This window comes from Callithrix jacchus, chromosome 16, assembly GCF_049354715.1.
Source record: "Callithrix jacchus isolate 240 chromosome 16, calJac240_pri, whole genome shotgun sequence".
Classification (NCBI taxonomy): domain Eukaryota; kingdom Metazoa; phylum Chordata; class Mammalia; order Primates; family Cebidae; genus Callithrix; species Callithrix jacchus.
In genome coordinates, this window is record NC_133517.1 from 19789911 (window position 1) to 19809372 (window position 19462).

Here is a 19462-nt window from a genome sequence, read left to right on the forward strand (position 1 = left end):
TGTACTAAGAGGACATATTATTACAATAATGTCACAATGGAGGGATAGCCCAGTGATAACAGGAGTTATGGTGGGCTCAGCAAGCGTTTCATTAAGGAAATAATGCTTGAAATAACTCTAAAGGGTGCGCTGCATTTAGCAGGCAAAAAATAGTGAAGAGAGTGCAGGGCAGATGAATCAGTAAGCGAAGTTCCATAGGAGTAAATAGGAAGTGACATATGGGAAATGACAAGCAGTTTGTCAAGGCTAAGCATAATATCCAAGATATTTTGTGGTACAGTAAAGTCCATATTTAGATGAAGGGCATTTGATGCTATACAATAATTTGAATTTTCTTCTCTTAAGCAGGTATAGAGGGTGAATGGCACCCCTAAAGTGCTATGTCTATCTCCTAACTTCCAGAGCAGGTGATTATCTGAAAAAAGGATCATTGCAGATGTAGTTAAATCAAGGATATTTTTATAAAGAGATCTATTATAAAGACATATGCACATGTATGTTTATTGTGGCATTGTTTACAATAGCAAATACTTGGAACCAATCCAAATGCCCATCAATGATAGACTGGATAAAGCAAATGCAGCACATATACACTATGGAATATTATGCAACCATAAAAAGGGTGAGTTTATGTCCTTTGCAGGGACATGGATGAAGCTGAAAACCATCATTCTTAGCAAACTGACACAAGAACAGAAAACCAAACACCACATGTTCTCACCATAAATAGGTGTTGAACAATGAGAACACATGGACACAGGGAGGGAAACATCACACACCGGGGCCTGTCCGGGGGTGGGGGACTAGCAGAGGGATAGCAGGGAGTGGGGGAATTGGGGAGGGATAACATTAGGAGAAATAATGTAGATGATGGAGTGATGAATGCGGCAAACCACCATGGCACGTGTATATCTATGTAACAAACCTGCAGGATCTGGACATTTACCCCAGGACTTAAAATATAATTAAAAAAAAAAAGAGAGAGATCATCCTGGATTATCCAGGTGGGCCTCAAAACCAATGACAAGTGTCCTTATAAAGGACAGAAATAAGAGATTTGACAGACAGAAGAGGAGAAGGCTATGTGAGCACAGACACAGAGACTGGAGTGACACAACTAACATCTGAAGCCACCAACCACTGGTGGAGGCCAAAGAGGTCCTCCCATAAAGACTGCAGGGACCTCGGTCCTGACAACACCCTGGCTTTAGCCTACTGGCATCCAGAATGCTGAGAGAATATATTTACGTTCTTTTAAGCCACCAAGTTTGTGGTAATTTGTTGCACAGTCTCAGGAAATACAGCTGAAACTGTGGACTGTATTCTATCAACTGGATCTGTATGCATGGAAATTATAAGGAGATCTCTGAGGATACATGAGAAATGGATCCAAGAGTAACAGGGCTGGCAGATCGCTTATTTAATGACTTCACACTGTAAATTATGGGATTTTAAACAGAGTAACCTTTGGTATGGAACTGAGGGTACCAGTGGGTAGGGGTTGGCAGACACTTGAAATGCCTGAGATTTAGAAGCTGTTGGATGTATTAAATGACTTGGAAAAATAAGGGAAAAAATGTTAACAATGATTACCTACATCTAGTTAACCTGCCTCACTAGAAGTTTATGCCATTCACTAGGAGAGGGGCTCAGGGGGAATCAGCATCCTGTACCTGAATTGCCTCTGGACATCCAGGTGGAGAGAATGGGAGACAATTGTAGATAAAGGTTTTGTACTCAGTGAAGATATAGCTTGTTTTGGACTTACCAGAATATAGGTGGTAGCTGAAGCTTAGGGAGAATATAAAATCGTTCTAAGAATATGCATAAAACAAGATATAAAAAGAGTAAAGACAAAACTCTAGGGAGCCTTAAGACTTGAGCAGACATAGGAATTGTGTAACCAAGATGGAAAATAAATAAGCAAGGGAGATTGAGAGCCATGGAAAAATAATTGAGATGAATGTCAGAAGAAGAAGGGTTTGTTGGTGGTGTTGAGTACCACACAGAAATTAAGAACACATGAAGAGTGGCTTGGATTTAGCCATTAGGTGTACATTAGAGTGATACTAGAGATGTTTTCCAGAGCAGTTTTTATGGTGTGGTAGGCAATGGGGTCAGGTTGCATGGAGGTAATTTGTGGAAACAAATATGAAGATCTACTGAATATTCTTTAAGGAGCGTAATTATGAAAATAAATAGGACATTAATCAGATAAAATGCATGGGTAGTGGAGGGATGCTATGTATGTACGTGTGTGTGTGTGTGTGTGTGTGTGTGTGTGTGTGTGTGTGTGTGTGTGTATGTAAGAGGGGAGATACTTAGGCATGCTTGTAGACAGCAGAGAAGGACCCAGAAAGATCAAGTAAAGAGAGAAAAGATAAATATAGTGTGGAGAAGTGAAATAAATAATATGATAAATGTGGAAAGATATGAGAAGAAAATGGATGTAAAAGTCCAGAGATGAGTTATGAACTAAGAGACAGACATTTTCTATGAAACTGAAAAGGAAATGAGACTGGATACAGATTATATCTACGTAGGTAAGGAGAGGATAAGAATGGCATTTCCCTCCTTACACCCCACTTTTTCTCTTCCTAAATTACCAACAAATGCTTATATTGGGATGGCAGCAGTGATTGGGAACAATACCTATGAGAAAAGGGATAAAGATTTAGAATTGTCACCAAAGAAGCTGAGCAAAGACTAAGACAATTTCTCTTCACCTTTGTTGAAGTTTTCTCATCTGTATAAATCATCCCTCTGCCAATTCATCTCAATTCAAGATCTGGCTGAACTGCTTCTCTCTTCTTGCCTTCTCTTATAAAACTAGATTCTCTGCTTCCAAACTGCCCATGTCTACACATTAGACTGTATAACACATTTCAGTTTACAAGTTTTATTTCTTTCATATTCATTATTTTTTTCTAAGGATTCAAATCTTGTCTTACACCCATTTTCATTCCTCTAGTGGCTCATGAAAAGTACTGAAGCAATGGTGTAGTTAACACATCAGAGCCCATGGTGTCTATGCAGAGTGTCCACATGTCTGTTTGTTTGGGATAGTTCTGGTTTATGTGTCTAGTATTAATGTAATTATTATTAGCACTTTTTTTCACTTTCAAAAGTGTCCTGGCTTTGATAATAATTTATAACACTAATCTTCCCCAACCTTCACTGTCCTAGCTTCTACCTCCTCTCTTGTAGATAAGTACCCAATGGAACTGGCTATTTACAAGTAACACCTAAGGAAATTTACCTACAAGAGAGGAAGTAGAAGCTACGCAGTAGAGGAAGTAGAAGCTAGGGGAACAGTAGTATTACCAAGCCAAAGGCCTGATAGTTAAAAGGTACAAGGTCAAGGTGACATTGAGCTGCTTCTGAAGCCTACAGAATGATAAGATCCAAGTTCTGCTCTTAGCCATCAGTTCCAGAATAGTTAAAGAGACTGTGGATAACTTTACAATAAGCTGCAATAACAGGACTACAGGTTCCTTCACACCATGGAAGAACCCAACTAGTCGAAGAAAAATCAAGGCAGAAAAGTAAACCCAGTAACAAAATACATACTCTTCTTTACCATCCTGTCTCTGCACTCTGTAGTCCTAAAATCTGCTTAGAGAAGTCCACTTACTCAAGCTCTCTTAATAGAACTTTATGTATTTTCCTGAGAAGAGAGAGAAAATTTTCTGATGTTGTGACTTAGGTAAATATAAAGACAATAACAAACACTATTCCTTAAGACACATGGCTGAGGAGATGAATATAATCTATTGACCCAAATACTAATGTGTGTATATGTGTGTGCACATTCTACTACTTAATATAATAAAAACCTTGAGTTTAGTAGCATAATCTTCAGTAGGATATGGAAGAGGAACCCAAGATTCAGAGATATTGAGTCAACGTACAAAGCCATCCAGCTTGTTCGTAATGGAATAAGATGGGAGCCAAGATTCATAGACTTTCAAGCCTGCCCTTTTCAAATACAAAGGTCTTACTTAGGAAACTCAGCTGTATTCAATTAAGGATTTTAATATCAAAACAAATTATCACCATACTTCCCTTGAACTCGTCCCTATTGATGAATTTTGCCACTGCCATTTGCAGACCCTCTATGCTATAATACAGTAGAATGAAGAAGTAATTTCAAGGCAGTTGAGATAACTGGGGTATAAACAAAGACTGCACCAATTTTTGTAGAGCAGTGGTTTCTGTTTGTTTGTTTTGTTTTGTTTGATTACGGACACTATGAATTATGGACACTATGAAGAATGTGACATGTTTCTGGCAAAGCGTCTCTCTCCTTTTCACACATGGCTCTCCTTAGACTCCAAGGAACAGTATAATTAACAACACCAAGTTGCTCACTATAAACATGAAAAAACTCATTTGGAATAAATGAAGTTATTTGACATCTTTTAAATACGAAAGTAAAAGGAATAAATCTTAGACATACATTGGGCATGTTTACGCATTATTGACAAATAAAATTTATTTGAGAGTGACATGAATTCACTGATGAACATCCTAGTTTTCATGGAGCATTTTTTAGCTTAAGGTATACAGAAAGAGTCCATTTTCCGCCTTGTGCTAATGTTGAAAGCTGTGGCAGTGACACCACAATAATGGCCATCATTGTGACGTATAATACAGATGTTATTGCACATAATAGAAAGCATTCTTTGAGTATGATGCAATTTTGTTGCCTACATGCTGACACCAAGCAGATATAAATGTGCTTTAATGTGGTTCCTTTGAAAGGGCTAGTGTAGATGCACCCTCCAGTACAGGCTTTGTATAAGGTTTGGTGAGCAGCTAGCTTTTAGTTGCTGCTTTCTATATTCACTTTAGCACTCCTAATAGCTCTAATTATAAACTACACAGTTTTCTATTCCTTGCTGTTCTTTGTCATTGCACTGCTCACAGACATTTAAACAGTAGAAGCTGTTTATAGTACATTAAACACTTTAAGCTGTTGTTCTAAAGTTTTATACTTTTCTGTGATTTCCAAGTCGTCTCCCTCTGCTGTTGTGTGAAACTATGCAACACAATTCAATAGAAAACATCAGATATGTACATTTTTGTGGATAATCAGCAGAGCTAACAGCCACATATGAATCAGAGAATCGGGCTATTTTACACTGTTTGCTATGGCATTGGTACAGAATGTTTAGATTTTTTTTAAATGATTCCCTATAATGCTTTGTAAAGTAGTGATTTTGCTTTTTAAATAAAATCAGTAGCCAAAAGGAGTATTAACTTGTATTATGATATGATATGGCATAGAAAATGTAACTGTTGGAAAGCTAAGCATTTCCCTATAGTATCACAGTAGGAGGAGATGGGTAATTACTCCAATAAATGACCCATTAGGATAGTATGGCAATGTGAAGAAAGAGAGTTACTGGCGTTAAAACTGACATGGAATGTGCAGGAGACCATAGTGGTGTCAGTAGGAGCCCCCATCTTTGCTTTCTCTTGGTTGGTTACACTGTGACTGTCACTTCTTGATGTTCTACTGGAACGGGCCCTGTGCCACCCACTGTGTGAGAAGACTGGGATAATTTAGCATTCTTTCCCAAAAGCGTTATTTAATCCTTCTGTGAAAAATGGAAGTGAGAGGTTAGAGATTTAGTCTTTGCTGTTCAAACCAGTGAAAAACCATCCCCTAGCATGTTCGTTTAAAAGTAAGGGCCCACTTACACCATCATATTGAGCATGCTTAGGACACATGGTTTTGTATTAGAAATAAAAATGACTTACCGAGAACCAGACTTAAAATATGGAGAATGTTGCAGAGGGAAAGTAGGCTTTAGATTAACACTGGATTTCCTGACAGTGATTGATTTAATAGCCTAGAGTGATGCCTTCTACCCTAGGAGAAAGCCATCTGACTTTCTAGGGATGTCTAAGTTGAAACTGTGTAGGTAACCTGAAGTAAGCCAGACCCTTTCAAGTTCTACTCTTACAATTGCTTGAAAATTATGAAAATGGGGCCTTTTTTCTTCCCATCCCTCATCTATGCAATATTCTTCCCTCTTGCCTTGTTTCAAATTTTTTTCTCATTATTATGCTACTAAAATAATCACAGCCAGGTATGGTAGCACACACATGTGTGATCCTAGCTACTCATGAGGCTGAAGTGGAAAGATGGCTTGAGCCCAGGAGTTTGAAGCCAGTCTGAGCAACATCTTGAGACCTGTCTCTTAAAAACACACACACACACACACACAGAATCAATCAATAAATAGAAAGCCTTATTATGAAAAATTATATGCACATGCACAACAAAATAGTAATTCTTAGTTTATAAATTGGACCTAGTGAACCCTGAGATTTCTGATCCTATATTTATAGTTGGTGACAAATCATACACTCCTTGTGAGCATTGCTTTCCTTGATTTTAATTCATGTTAATATGTACTTAACGACACAATTTGCTGACACCATGTGTATGCTGATTGCATCTGTGGGATGATGACCCAAAGCTAAAAATATATATATTAAAAATCACCATAAGATATAATTTTCGAGAATATTTTTTTCTCAGGAAGTCAGACTATATTTCTGCATCTGTCACTTACATTTCTGTATAAAATCTTATGAATTTCTTTTAGTATCTCTATTTTTAAAATGTGAAAATTATATCTAACCCACAGCAATAATATGAGGTCTAATGAGTATCTTTTTTAAGAATGAATGCAATTTGTAAACTATAAAATACTATATAAATATATGCTATTATAATTCCCAAAATTAGTAAAGTTTCTGATTGTGCTAGAAAGTTACTATAAGCATACCCTTAGCAATATAAGTTGCAAAAAAAAAAACAGTGAGAAGAAACATACAAGACTGGTTTTAAGGACTAAACAAAAATCAGGGGCGATAATTTACTTCTCTACTTCTAGCATGCTATACCATTTACTTATTTTGTATATTTTACTTTTGCCTCTCACCTACTAGAATGTGATCTCCATTGGAGGAGGCATTGTTGTCTATTTTACTTACTGATACAAGAGCCTGAAAGAATGTCCAGTACATATGAAGTGCTCAGCAATAATCTGCTGAATAGACAAGTGGATGGTACCTGGTGCTGTATTATCCTGGTTTTAAAAGGGTAGAATGCTGTCCATAGGAAAGGCATATCAGAAGCAGTGTTTATGAAAAGTCCAGGAGAACAGAAAATAAGACAACTCTGTGGGGCATTTTCTTCAGGAGAAGGGTCCACATTTAGACAGATACCAGCAGAGAGTTGAGACCTGTGGCCTGAAAGTCAAGCAGGTTGGGACGTTGGCCATATTATTCTCCAACTTCCAGTAACAGACATTATGCAGTGAGCATTTCTTGAATATAGTGCCAAGCACATACCTGAGGACACAAGGAAAAGAATGACTAATCAGCTATGATGCTAGTCCCTTAGAGGTTCACAGCTAATTCTCATCCCGGCCCAAGAGTTAGCAGTCCCCATGTTTGACACACATTGTAAAGCTCTCACCTGGATTATTGCAAAGACCTCCTAATTATCGTCCCGGTTTCCACTGTGCCCTGCCCCCCACCCTTGGCATGTATTTTCAAGATAACAGAAGAAATGCCAGTGATTTTCATTCTCTTGCTCAAAACCCTTTCATATTTTCTCATCTCCCTCAGAATAAAAGTCAAAGGTTTTCTAGGGACCCAGCTCCCATCCCTGCCTCCTCTCCTGCTTCCTCTGCCCCATCGCTGAGCTTTAGCTGTATTGGTCTCTGCACTTTAGAGGCATAAGTCTTATTCAAATCTCAGGATTTGTATTTGTTTTTTCTTCTCATTGAAATGATCTTCCCTGAAATAGTCACATAGCTCCCTCCCTCTTTCATTCAGTTTTTGGCTCAACTCTCACTTTGTGAGAGAAATCTCTGACCACTCTAAAAATAGCATATCCCACTGTACTCTTTGTCTTTATATCCTTGTCCATTTTAATCACTGTCGTGACTGACACAGAGCAGCTGCTCAATAAATATTTTTTGAACAAATGAAGGTTTTCCTAAAAAATAAATTCCAAAAGTGAAAATTATTCAGATTGATTAAAGGAAGACTATGGCCTAGAAAGAGTCTAGGAGTGAGAACGTTAGGAGTGAGAAAGGACAAAGGTAAGGACTATGCAATAAATGATGTTGAGAGCTACAAAGTAATTTGGAAAAACAATATTGAAACCGACACTTCACAGTGGGCCATTTAAATATCTTGGGATTGAGTAATGGAAACCACCTTGTTATTTAATGGAAGGAAATTGGTAATCACAATCAATAGGAAGCAACGAGAGCAAGCAGTGACTGGGAAGGGATCAGGGCCTTCTGAGAAACATTGCCATGCAGTAGGAGGCAGAAAGACACAAGCTCATTGAGCACAACACCTGATCACTACAACTGTTTTTTCCTGACCGTGAATATTCCATAGTAATAAGTGTAATTTTTTTCACAGGGAGAGAAAATTACAAATGAATTTACACTAAAATGAGACCTGTGACTATCTCTGGGTAATAAGAATTATGGAGAATTTCTGTTTCCTTCAGATTTCTTATATTTAATATTCAAACTTTCTATTATAAACATCACTCATATAATGAGATATAACTTATAAAAGAAAATTTTCCTATGAAGCAAATTTCTAAGTTTATTATTAGAAATAATATTAGTTATCCTTAAAATATTTTGAAGAACTCAGCAGTGAAACTATCAGGTCCTGAGCTTTTCTTTGATGGGAGACTTTTTATTAGGACTTCACTGTTGTTATTCATTAGTTTGCTTAGTTTATTATTAGTATGTTGTGAAAGATGTGGCTCATTGTTTCATTATTTTCTCTTTTAGCACTCCTAGGAGAAAACATATTCCTAATTTAATAGCCCACAAAAAAGTTGTAATTTGAGCATTTTGTTCATTTTTTTCCCTCAAATATACTGGCCTTAAGTACGAGCTACCAAGAGCCTTGGGCTTCAATATCAGAGTAAAACAATGGAAACAGCATAAATATCAAAAAATAGAGGGCTGGTTAAGCCAACAATATGCCTATAGCATACATACATGTAGATATGTTTGTATGTACAAAGAAAGAGATCCAGTGTTCATACAACAAGCCTTTAGGAGCATTTCCCAGGTATAGTGTGGGCTGTCACAATGGGGGGCATTTCTTTATTAGTTGAATATTTTCCAATGAACATGCACTTTATTTTAACTACAAATTTTATAAAGAAAAATAAAATCAGATAACATACACAAAACTGTAAAGAAATGAAAAGATATTCACAGTACTTTAAATTCAAAAGTCTCAAAGCAGTTCATACTGTAAAACGTCATTCACGGACATCAAACAAAGACTATATGAAAATAGCTCAAGCTGGGGACAATGGCTATCTCCGATTGGCATGATTCTAAAAGAGTTTTATTATTTTTTTCTTTCTATGTGTTTAATAAACATACTTCAGTGACTATATACTTAAAACAACCTTTCTCTAAATGAATAAGATTATTAAAATATACATTTTTGTCATTCTAAAAATACAAAAATTAATATGCATAAAATTAGAAAAATTTTATTATATGAAGAGCTCATTAAATAGAAAAACCATTAAAAAAATCTCAATAGATAAACAGTCAAATACCACAAGCACAATCCCTTTTGAGGACAAATAACTAGGGAAAACATACGGAAATAAATATTCATCTTTAATCAACAAAATGCAAATTAAAATGAGGCAACTTTTATAGATTTAAGTAGCTAAAAATATAAATTATCATACCCAGTACTTTTGAAAGAACAGTAAAACTGAAATTCCCAGGCATTTCTGTCTACATTCATTCATTGAATGGGCATTTGTGTAGAGCCCAGACTCTGGAGACAGAAGAATGCTCTGGTACAAATCACATCTCAACACTTTTTGTTGTGTACCCCAGGGATATGGCTTAATCTCTCCTAAGCTGTGAAACAGGGATAATAATAGTATCTCTTGATATTTCCTATTGGGATGTTTTAATGAGTCAGTACCCATGCATCTTTTAGAATAGTAAACATTCAATTAATATTAACTATTAATTATTGACTAGATATATCAATGAGGATTTCAACAGGAAACAGATGACACTCACACATTAGCATAATTCAAGGAGAATTTATTTTCCTCTGAATTAATCACAGAGGTATGTGCAGGGTATAGGGAATTCACAAGGTATGATTGAGAAACTGAGGGCTAACAGCAGGTGGGCTTTTATTGCCCCTACTCTTGAGTCTCACACCTACTCTTGAGAGATGACAGATGGAATAAATTACTGAAATACAGAATAGTTACATACAAGAGGAATCCAGAGAGAAGTGGCCTTCCATGAAGGGACGTAGTCAGCCTGAGGTTACCCTTTATGTAGGAAACCAGAGGAATATGTTCCTAATTCCTTTTTCCTCTTTCTCTTGCCAAGCCGCCCCTCTCCATTGGCTGAATGTAACTATTAGCCTATTCAGAGTCAGCTGATGCAGTCCACAAGATGCAGCCTTCATATGCAGAAAGCAAGGTGTAAAAGGAAGAAAAGTGGATCTGAGAATACAGAATACACTGGCATGGACTACATGCTAGGCCCTCCTAGAGACTGAGGCAGAGAGCATTATGCAGAATGTTGCCAATGCCTGCCAGATCTATCTGCCTTCCCCAAGGATTCTTCAGGGAAGCAAATATTTCCCTTTTCCTTTCCTTGAAAAGTATCTCTACCAGTTTTTCTTTAATCCAAGGGACCAGTGGAGCACAGACACTGGAAATCCAGTATTTGCAAAGTATCCAACTAGAGTCCCTTTTTAGAGGCTGGTCTCACACCCAATTATTGACTAGATATGTCAACCAAGATTTCTTCAGGAAATGGATGACACAAATTAGCATAATTCAAGGACAGTCTATTTTCAAATGAATTAATCACAAAAGTATGTGCAGTGACCCAGTAATGCTGCTGGTTAGACATCACTGGGCTGGGACAGACACACTCTGAGCAAATGCATAAGGGTAGCCCAGAAGCATCAAAGAAAAATTTGATGAGATTCTAAGCCCCACATGAGATAGAGTGACAATGATAGGGGCTAAAACTTTATCCTCTAGGACAAATCATCCCCTGGCTAATCCTTGGTTAATTATCAATCGTCAGTCATACTTATTGACCAATGATCACTTCTTCCAGATTGAAATACACTTTTGTTAGATCATCCTCTAAAACTTCAGGCCCAAAGTACAAACAAGGAGCAAAGAAACCTAAATAAAACGATCATATATCATGTCAATTAGTGAATATGTATTTAATAAAATGATAAATGCAAATACACAGCAATCATATAAGCATAACAACTGAAAAAACTTGAAAAATAATTAGTATTCACCATTGTACATGTAGAGAGTTTGGGGTTTGTTTGCATGTTTGACTTTTGCCTGTGAATTTTTTAATTGCTAAGGAATAAATGGACTAAAAAAATCCAATAAAAATTTTCTTTACGCTATTATAAAACAGCACATATACTCCCACTATAAAAGCTCTGTGATTTAAAATACACCAGAAAATGACAACAGTGACAATGACAAATCTCCAATCTCCCTCATTTTCATCCCAGAATGTTCTTGGTGCTCGTTCCTTTTATCTGCTCACTTCTTTCTACTATTGTCTGTTTTTGGCAGCTTCTCTTCCCTTTCTCGTCTCTCTGGTCTTCATTCAGATTGGCTCCAGGAAACGAAAGGTAAGAAGCGGTCTCATAGTATGCCTCCCTCACCTGTGCATCATTTTCATATTCTTCCTCAATTGGAAATGACTGCAGGAAGAGCAGGGGACTCTCGCCACCATCAAACTGGCTGAAAGGCTTTGCCTTGTAAATGAAGTAAAAGGAGGGGGAAAGTAGATCACTTGATAACACAGACAACAGTTTCAAGGATCAAGAACTTGCCATAATCATCCTTATTACAAGCTTCTGTCTTTGGACTTCCCCAGAAATGATTTATTTTTCTTCTTTATTCTAAATTACCAACACTCTAGCATTAAAAAAAAAGAAAAAAATCACTTGTATCCTACCAATACTGGGGAAAATATGACTGGCCCTAACTTTATAAATAATGCCTTTATTTAGATTTACTATTACTACTTATATTTCTAAATAATCATCATTATGTAGTTATATTTACTGAAGTAGATTATCAAAATGCATAACACGGTCTTTTCCATTAACTCTTTCACATTAATGAGTTGCTATTTAGTAAATTACTATTTCCCCACACTAAGAGGAAGGAAGCCAGTGGCCTAAATGATTTTCCAAAGTGCCTATTAATAAACACCCAAGGCATATATTAAAAAGCTAGAACGCAAAGGTTCCTGGGAAGTACATAAGGATGTGGACTGGGATTTTTAGAAATGTGTATTAACACTTTCACGACTATAGCACACAACTCAATGAAGTCCTCTTCAGGTTTCCTATCACTCCAATTTTGGTACATTCCTATATATGGCAATTTTGTAATGATTTCAACTGAAACAAAGCTTTCCAGTTCCATTGTTTTGTTGGAAAATACTAACGATCACTACGATTTTCTGTTAAAGCTTTTCTAATTATGTTACTCCATTTTTCACTTTAGTCTGCTAGATGCCCTTCAAAACAGAAAGGACCTATAAAAAGTATAGGTGGCAAGCTTTTACCTTTGCAAAGTTCTTGAGATATTCATGAACCAAATTATTTAAAAAGCATAATCTATTTTATGTAGTTGCTATGAGTCCTTCTTAAATGTTGGTAAATTTATGATTTTTAAGAGTTTTTTAATTAAACAATTCATGTAGAGAATTGTAGATTCACATGCAGTTATAAGAAATTATACAGAGACTTCCAACATAAAGCATTATCCCATTTCCCCCAATGACTACATTTTGCAAAATTATAGCATATAATACCCAGAAGACTGACACTGACACAATCAAGATACAGAACATTTCCTCACTACAGGGATCCCTCTTGTTGCACTTTTACAGCCACAGTCCCTTCCCTCTTACCCCTCCTTAGGCCTTGGAAACGTCTCCTTTGTTTCTGCCACTTTATCTTTCATGAATGTGAGATAACTTGAATCATAAGCTATTTTATCTTTGGGAATTGTATTTCTTTTTCATTAAGCACACTGTGGAGATTCTTCTAAACAGATGCCTACATCAATAGTTCAGTCCCTTCTATAGCTAAATGGTATTCCTTGGTGTAGATGTAGCATAGTTTGTTTACTATTTGCCCACTGAAGGACAACTGGGTTGTTTCCAGTTTGGGGCTATTATGAATAAGTTCTACACAATAAACATTTGTGTACAGCTGTTTGTGTGCACACAAGTCTTCATTTCTTGGGTATAAAAGTGTAATTGCTGGGTCGTATGTTAGGTGCATGTTTAATTTTATAAGAAACAGTGAAACTGTTTTCTGAAGTGACTCCATTGTTTTATATTCCCACCAGTAGCCACAAGTAAAATAGGAGTAATCCAGTTCCTCTGCATCTTGACCATCATTTGGTGCTGTGGCTATTTTTTAATTTTAGCCATTCTGATAGTATAATGGTATCTATTTGCAGTTTTAATTTGCATCTCCATAATTTCTAGTAATATCTACTAATTATATATTTTGTATCTGTATACTTTCTTCACTGAAATGCCTTTTTATATCTTTCATCCATGTTTTAATTGGATTGTTTGCTTTTTTATTGAAGAAATTGAGAATTCTTTATATATTCTAGGTACTATTCTTTGTTAGATATATGGTTCACAGATGTTTTCTTCCACCATGTAGCTTATCTCTTCATCCTTTTAACAGGGTATTTTGCATAGTAAAAGTTTGAATTTTGATAAAGTCTACCTTATGATTTTTTTCCTTTTATGTATTGTGTGCCCTTTGTGTCAAATCTGAGAATTTTTTTGCCCAGCCCTAGATCCCAACACTTTTTCATTTTTTTCCTAAAAGTTGTACAGTTGTATATCCTACATGTAACTTTGTGATGCATATTGAGTTTTTTATTTTTAATTTTTAGTTATTTTGGATACATAGTAGGTATATATATTTACAGGGTACATGAGATATTTTGTATATGTATGCAATACATAATAATCACATCATGGCATATGGGGTATCCTTCCCCTGAAGCATTTATCCTTTGTATTACAAAGAATTATACTTTTAGTTATTTTTAATATATAAATTACTGACTAGAGTTACCCTGTTGTGCTATCAAATACTAGACCTTATTCATTTGTGCTATTTTTTTGTACCCATTAACCATCCCTACGTTCCTTTCACTGCTCCCACAACTCCCAACTACACTTCCTAGCCCTTGTAGTCATCCTTCCACTCTCTATTTCCATGAGTTCAATTGTTTTGATTTTTAGATCCCACAAATAAGTGAGAATATGCAATGTTTTCCTTCTGCTCCTGGCTTATTTCACTCCTGGATATCCAGTTTCATTCATGTTTTTCAAATGATGAAATCTCATTCTTTATAATGGCTGAATAGTACTCCATTATATATATATATATAAAGTTTTCATAACATATATATATATATATATATATATGCATCAAGTTTTCTTTATCCATTCATCTGTTGACGGACACTTAAATTGAGTTATTTTTGAGTGACATTTTCACGTAAACTGAGAGACTTTGGTTGAGGTTCTTTTTCTTCTAATTTCTTTTTCTCTTTTTTTCTCTCTCTTGTTTTGATGAATAGACAATTGCTTTAGCACCATTTGCTGAAAAGGATATCCTTCCTGCATTAAATTGCTTTTGAGCCTTTGTCAAATGGAGAACTTGCACCTTGTCAAAATGGCGAACTTTAGTTCCATTGTCAAAACTCAGGTGGGCAAATTTGGTTGGTGTATTTTTGGTTTATCTCTTTTTCATTCATCTATGTGTCATTCCTTTTGCTAAACCACACTATCTTTATTAAAGATAAAGAAATCAAAGAGACTGTAAAGAAATCAAAGAGACTTATTCTTTTCTCTTCGTCCTTCTTCATAAAATTCTTTAGCTATTTAGTTTCTTTGCCCATCATATCTACAAAAAATCATTCTGGGATTTTGATAATACTAGTGTTAAGACTGTATGTTAATTTAAGGGCAAATTGTCATCTTTATATGCTAAGTTTTCCAAGCCATAAATACAGCATGTCTGTCCATTTAAGTCTTATTTGATTTATTTAATCACCTTGTCCAGGTGTTCTACATATAAGTCCCATATGTGCTTTGCCAGATTTATGCCTAAATAATTGCATTTACTTAGAGCAGTTTTAACTTGTACTATATTTTTAAATTTTAATTGTGTCATTGCTAGTATTTAAAAATAAAATTAAGTTTTGCTTTTCTTGGTTCCTGCCACCTTGCTGAGCTTTACTTCTGAGTTCAATGAATTTTTTAAAAATTCCTGAGGATTTTTTATAAAGACAATTATGTCATCTGAAAATAAGACCAGCTTTATTTCTTCCCTTCTTATCTGTATGCATTTTCTTTGCTTTTCTTACCTTATTGCACTGGCTAAAATTTTCAACACTATGTGGAATAAGAATGGTAAGAGCAAACAACCTTGCTTTCCCCCTATTTTTGAGAAAACATTGTTTCTCCCCATTACATGTAAAGTTGTCTGTAAGTTTTTTTGTAGATATGCTTTATCAGTTTGAGGAAATTCTCCTTTTCAATTTTTCTCAGAGCTTTTAATATTTATTTTTATGTAAGTTCCAAGAAAACTTGAAAAGAATGTGCATTCTGCTTCTGTTGGGTGGAGTGTACTATAAATATTGATTAGATCCTAGAGGTTGGTGGTGCTGATGAGTTCTTCTATATCCTTGCTGATTTCCTATCTAGCTGTCCTCTCAATTGTTGAGAGGTGTTAAAATCTTTGTACATATTTGTGGATTTGTCTATTTCCCCTTTCTATCCTATCAACTTTTTCTTTGCATATTTTGCTACCCTGTTGTTGGTGTATACATGTTTAGAAGTGCTATGTCTTCTTGGTAAATTGGCCATTTTATTACTATCTTGTACCTCTTTGTGTCTCTGATAATTTTCTTTTTCGGAGCTCTGCTTCATCTGATAGTAATAAAGCCACCCTTCCTTTTTTTGGATGAAAATTTGCATGATATTTTTTCCATTTGACCTGCCTATGTAATCAAATTTGAGGTGAGATTATGATAAATAGCATATATTTGGTAATGTTTTCTTAGCCATTCTTCTAATCTCTGTCTTTTAATTGGTTTATTTAGGTCATTCAAATTTAATATGATTAAGTTCAGATTTAAGTCAACTATTTTCTTTTTCTGTTGATTTTTTTCTTCTATTTATTTTATGATTTTGTCTTTTATTTATTCCTGTGGTTGCTTGTACATTTATTAAAATTTCATTTTGCTGTACTGATAATGTTTTTGAGTGTCTCTTTTTATATAGCAACCACTAAATGCACAGGTTTATTGTTGTTATCATTACAGAGATTTGAGTAGAATATAGAAACCTGAACTCCCTTTAGGTCTCTTTACCTTGATTTGTATACAATATTATTGTCTTAAATATTTTCTATATGTATCCTTATGTATCCTTAGAAACACAGTAGACAAAGTAATAATTTTTGCTTCAACTTTCAAGCATTATTTAGAAACCTCATTAAAAAAAAGTCATTCAGTTTACTGATATTTTTGTTTATCATGTTCTTTCCTCAGATATTCTAAAGTTACTTTAGTTAAAAAATCATTTTCCTTATGTTCATAGAACTTCTTTTAGACATTCTTTGAAGGTAGATCTGCAGATAATAAATTCTCTTAGTTTTCCTTCATCTGAGAATGTGTCAATTTTTCATTTATTGCTGAAGGATATTTTTACTGGGTATATAACTCTAGCTTGACAGTTCTGTTTTTTCTTGAAATATACTTTGCCGTATTATTCTGGTCTCAATCCTCTGTGTCATTCAAATTGTTTTCTATTTTTCTATATAAAGTATTTCTTCTCCAGCTGCTTTCAAATTTTTCCTTGCTTTTAGTTTTCAGAAATGTAAATATACCATGTCTTGGAATAAATACTTAAGATTTTATCATGTTTAGTGTTCATTCAGCTTTTTGAATCTGTAGCTATATATCTATTGTCAAATTTAGGATTTTGCAATTACTATTCTTTCAATTACTTTTTCAGTCTTGCTCTTCTTCACTCCTATGGGACTCTGATGATAGGAATGTTATATATTTTGTTATATGCTACATGTTTCTGAGGCTCTAGTTATTTGTTTATTTATTCTTTTGTTTATTTTTTCAACTGTTGTCCAGATTAGGTAATTTATACCATTCTATCTTCTGTTTCATTGATTTCATCAATTCTTTTCTGTCTCTGTCTCCCACATTCTGCTCTCGGCACATCTATTGAGCATTTTATGTCAGTTATTGTATTTTTCAGTTCTCAAATTTCCATTTGGTTCTGCTTTATATTTTCTATGCCTTTGCTGAGGCTTTCTATAACCCTGCTGAGGCTTCCTGTTTTTTTTTTTTTTTTAAATGTGTTTCAAGCATGTTTATAATTGCTGTTTAAAACATATGTATCATGAAGTCCTTGCCTACTCCTATGCCCTGGATGGTTTTGCCTAGATTTCCTTCTAGGGTTTTTTTCATGCCAGGTCTTATGTTTAAGTCTTTAATCCATCTGGAGTTAATTTTAGTGTAAGGTGTCAGGAAGGGGTCCAGTTTCTGCTTTCTGCACATGGCTAGCCAGTTTTCCCAACACCATTTGTTAAATAGGGAATCCTTTCCCCATTGCTTGTTTTTGTCAGGTTTATCAAAGATTGTATAGTTGCAGATATGTTGTGTTTCCTCCGGTGCCTCTGTTCTGTTCCATTGGTCTATATCTCTGTTTTGGTACCAGTACCATGCTGTTTTGAGTACTGTAGCCTTGTAGTATAGTTTGAAATCCAATAGTGTGATGCCCCCTGCTGTGTTCTTTTTGCTTAGAATTGATTTGGCTATGCGGGCTCTCTTTTGGTTCCATATGAAGTTCATGGTGGTTTTTTCCAGTTCTGTGAAGAAAGTCAATGGTAGCTTGATGGGGACCCAAAGGACTATAAATCATTCTACTATAAGGACACATGCACACGAATGTTTATTGCAGCACTGTTTACAATAGCAAAGACCTGGAATCAACCCAAATGCCCATTGATGATAGACTGGATTGGGAAAATGTGGCACATATACACCATGGAATATTATGCAGCAATCAGAAATGATGAGTTCATGTCGTTTGTAGGGACATGGATGAATCTGGAGAACATCATTCTCAGCAAACTGACACAAGAACAGAAAATGAAACACCGCATATTCTCACTCATAGGCAGGTGATGAAAAATGAGAACACATGGACACAGAGAGGGGAGTACTAAACACTGGGGTCTATTGGGGGGAAAAGGGGAGGGCCAGTGGGAGGGGGAGGTGGGGAGGGATAGCCTGGGGAGAAACGCCAAATGTGGGTGAAGGGGTGAAAGCAAACAGAACACACTGCCATGTGTGTACCTATGCAACTGTATTGCATGCTCTGCACATGTACCCCAAAACCTAAAATGCAATAAAACAATAAGAAAACAAAACAAAACAAAACATATGTATCATGGCTACTTAAAAAAATCTGTGTCAAATCATTCTAATGTCTACCATCTCAGTGTTGAGATCTATTGATTGCCATGTTTTACATGTTTGAGATCTTCTTATATCTAAGTATGGAAGTGATTTTCTATTGAAATATTTTTATTATACATTTTTGTATTATATGAGACTTTGGATCCTATTTAAAGAATATTTTTAACTGGTCTTCTATGATCTTGCTTTGTTAGAGGAAAGGAAGGGCTATCTCACTAGTGCCATTCAGCTTCTGTTGACTTCTCAAATCAGCAGAAAAAAGGAGAAATCAATGGAACAGAAGATGGAATGATACAAATTACCTAATCTGGACAACAGTTGAGAAAATAAACAAAAAATATAGGGGGCTTATTGCTGCTGGGCAAGGGTGGGGTTTTCAGCTCCCCACATGGCGTCCACAGACACCATAGTGGGGTACCCTCATTACTGCTTGCTGATACTGAAGGTCCTGACCCCTCACTGAGCTTCCTCTGACAGCACCCCAGCAATGAAGAGGATGGGCATTTCATCATTTCAAAGTGGAGATGGAAGTTCAAGATTCCCACTTTGTTTTGTATGGCATTGGGTAAGGGATGGAGGCAGGGACTGCTTATTACCAGATGGATGAAAGTTGTGGCTACTTACTTGGCTTTTTCTGATAACAGCCAGGTAGCAACCGGGGCATCTTGTTGCAGCCTCATGAGTGTGGATTTTAGGCTTCCCTAAAATTAGGTGGTATAGTTGGGGGTGGGACCACAGTTTTGTTTGTTTGTTTGTTTTCAGAAAACAACTTAGACTTAGGTGGTATCATTGGGGGTA

At 35.7% G+C, this 19462-nt stretch overlaps 1 protein-coding gene across 1 annotated transcript in view; it reads right to left on the reverse strand.

Moving 5' to 3' along the window:
* Positions 1 to 4194: 4194 nt before the first annotated feature.
* Positions 4195 to 19462, reverse strand: part of LOC144579679 (uncharacterized) — a 498570-nt gene continuing 483302 nt past the window's right edge. The window contains exon 9 of the mRNA XM_078352469.1: positions 4195 to 7371. The gene's annotated coding sequence lies outside the window, so the exon portion shown is untranslated. The remainder of the gene's footprint in view (positions 7372 to 19462) is intronic.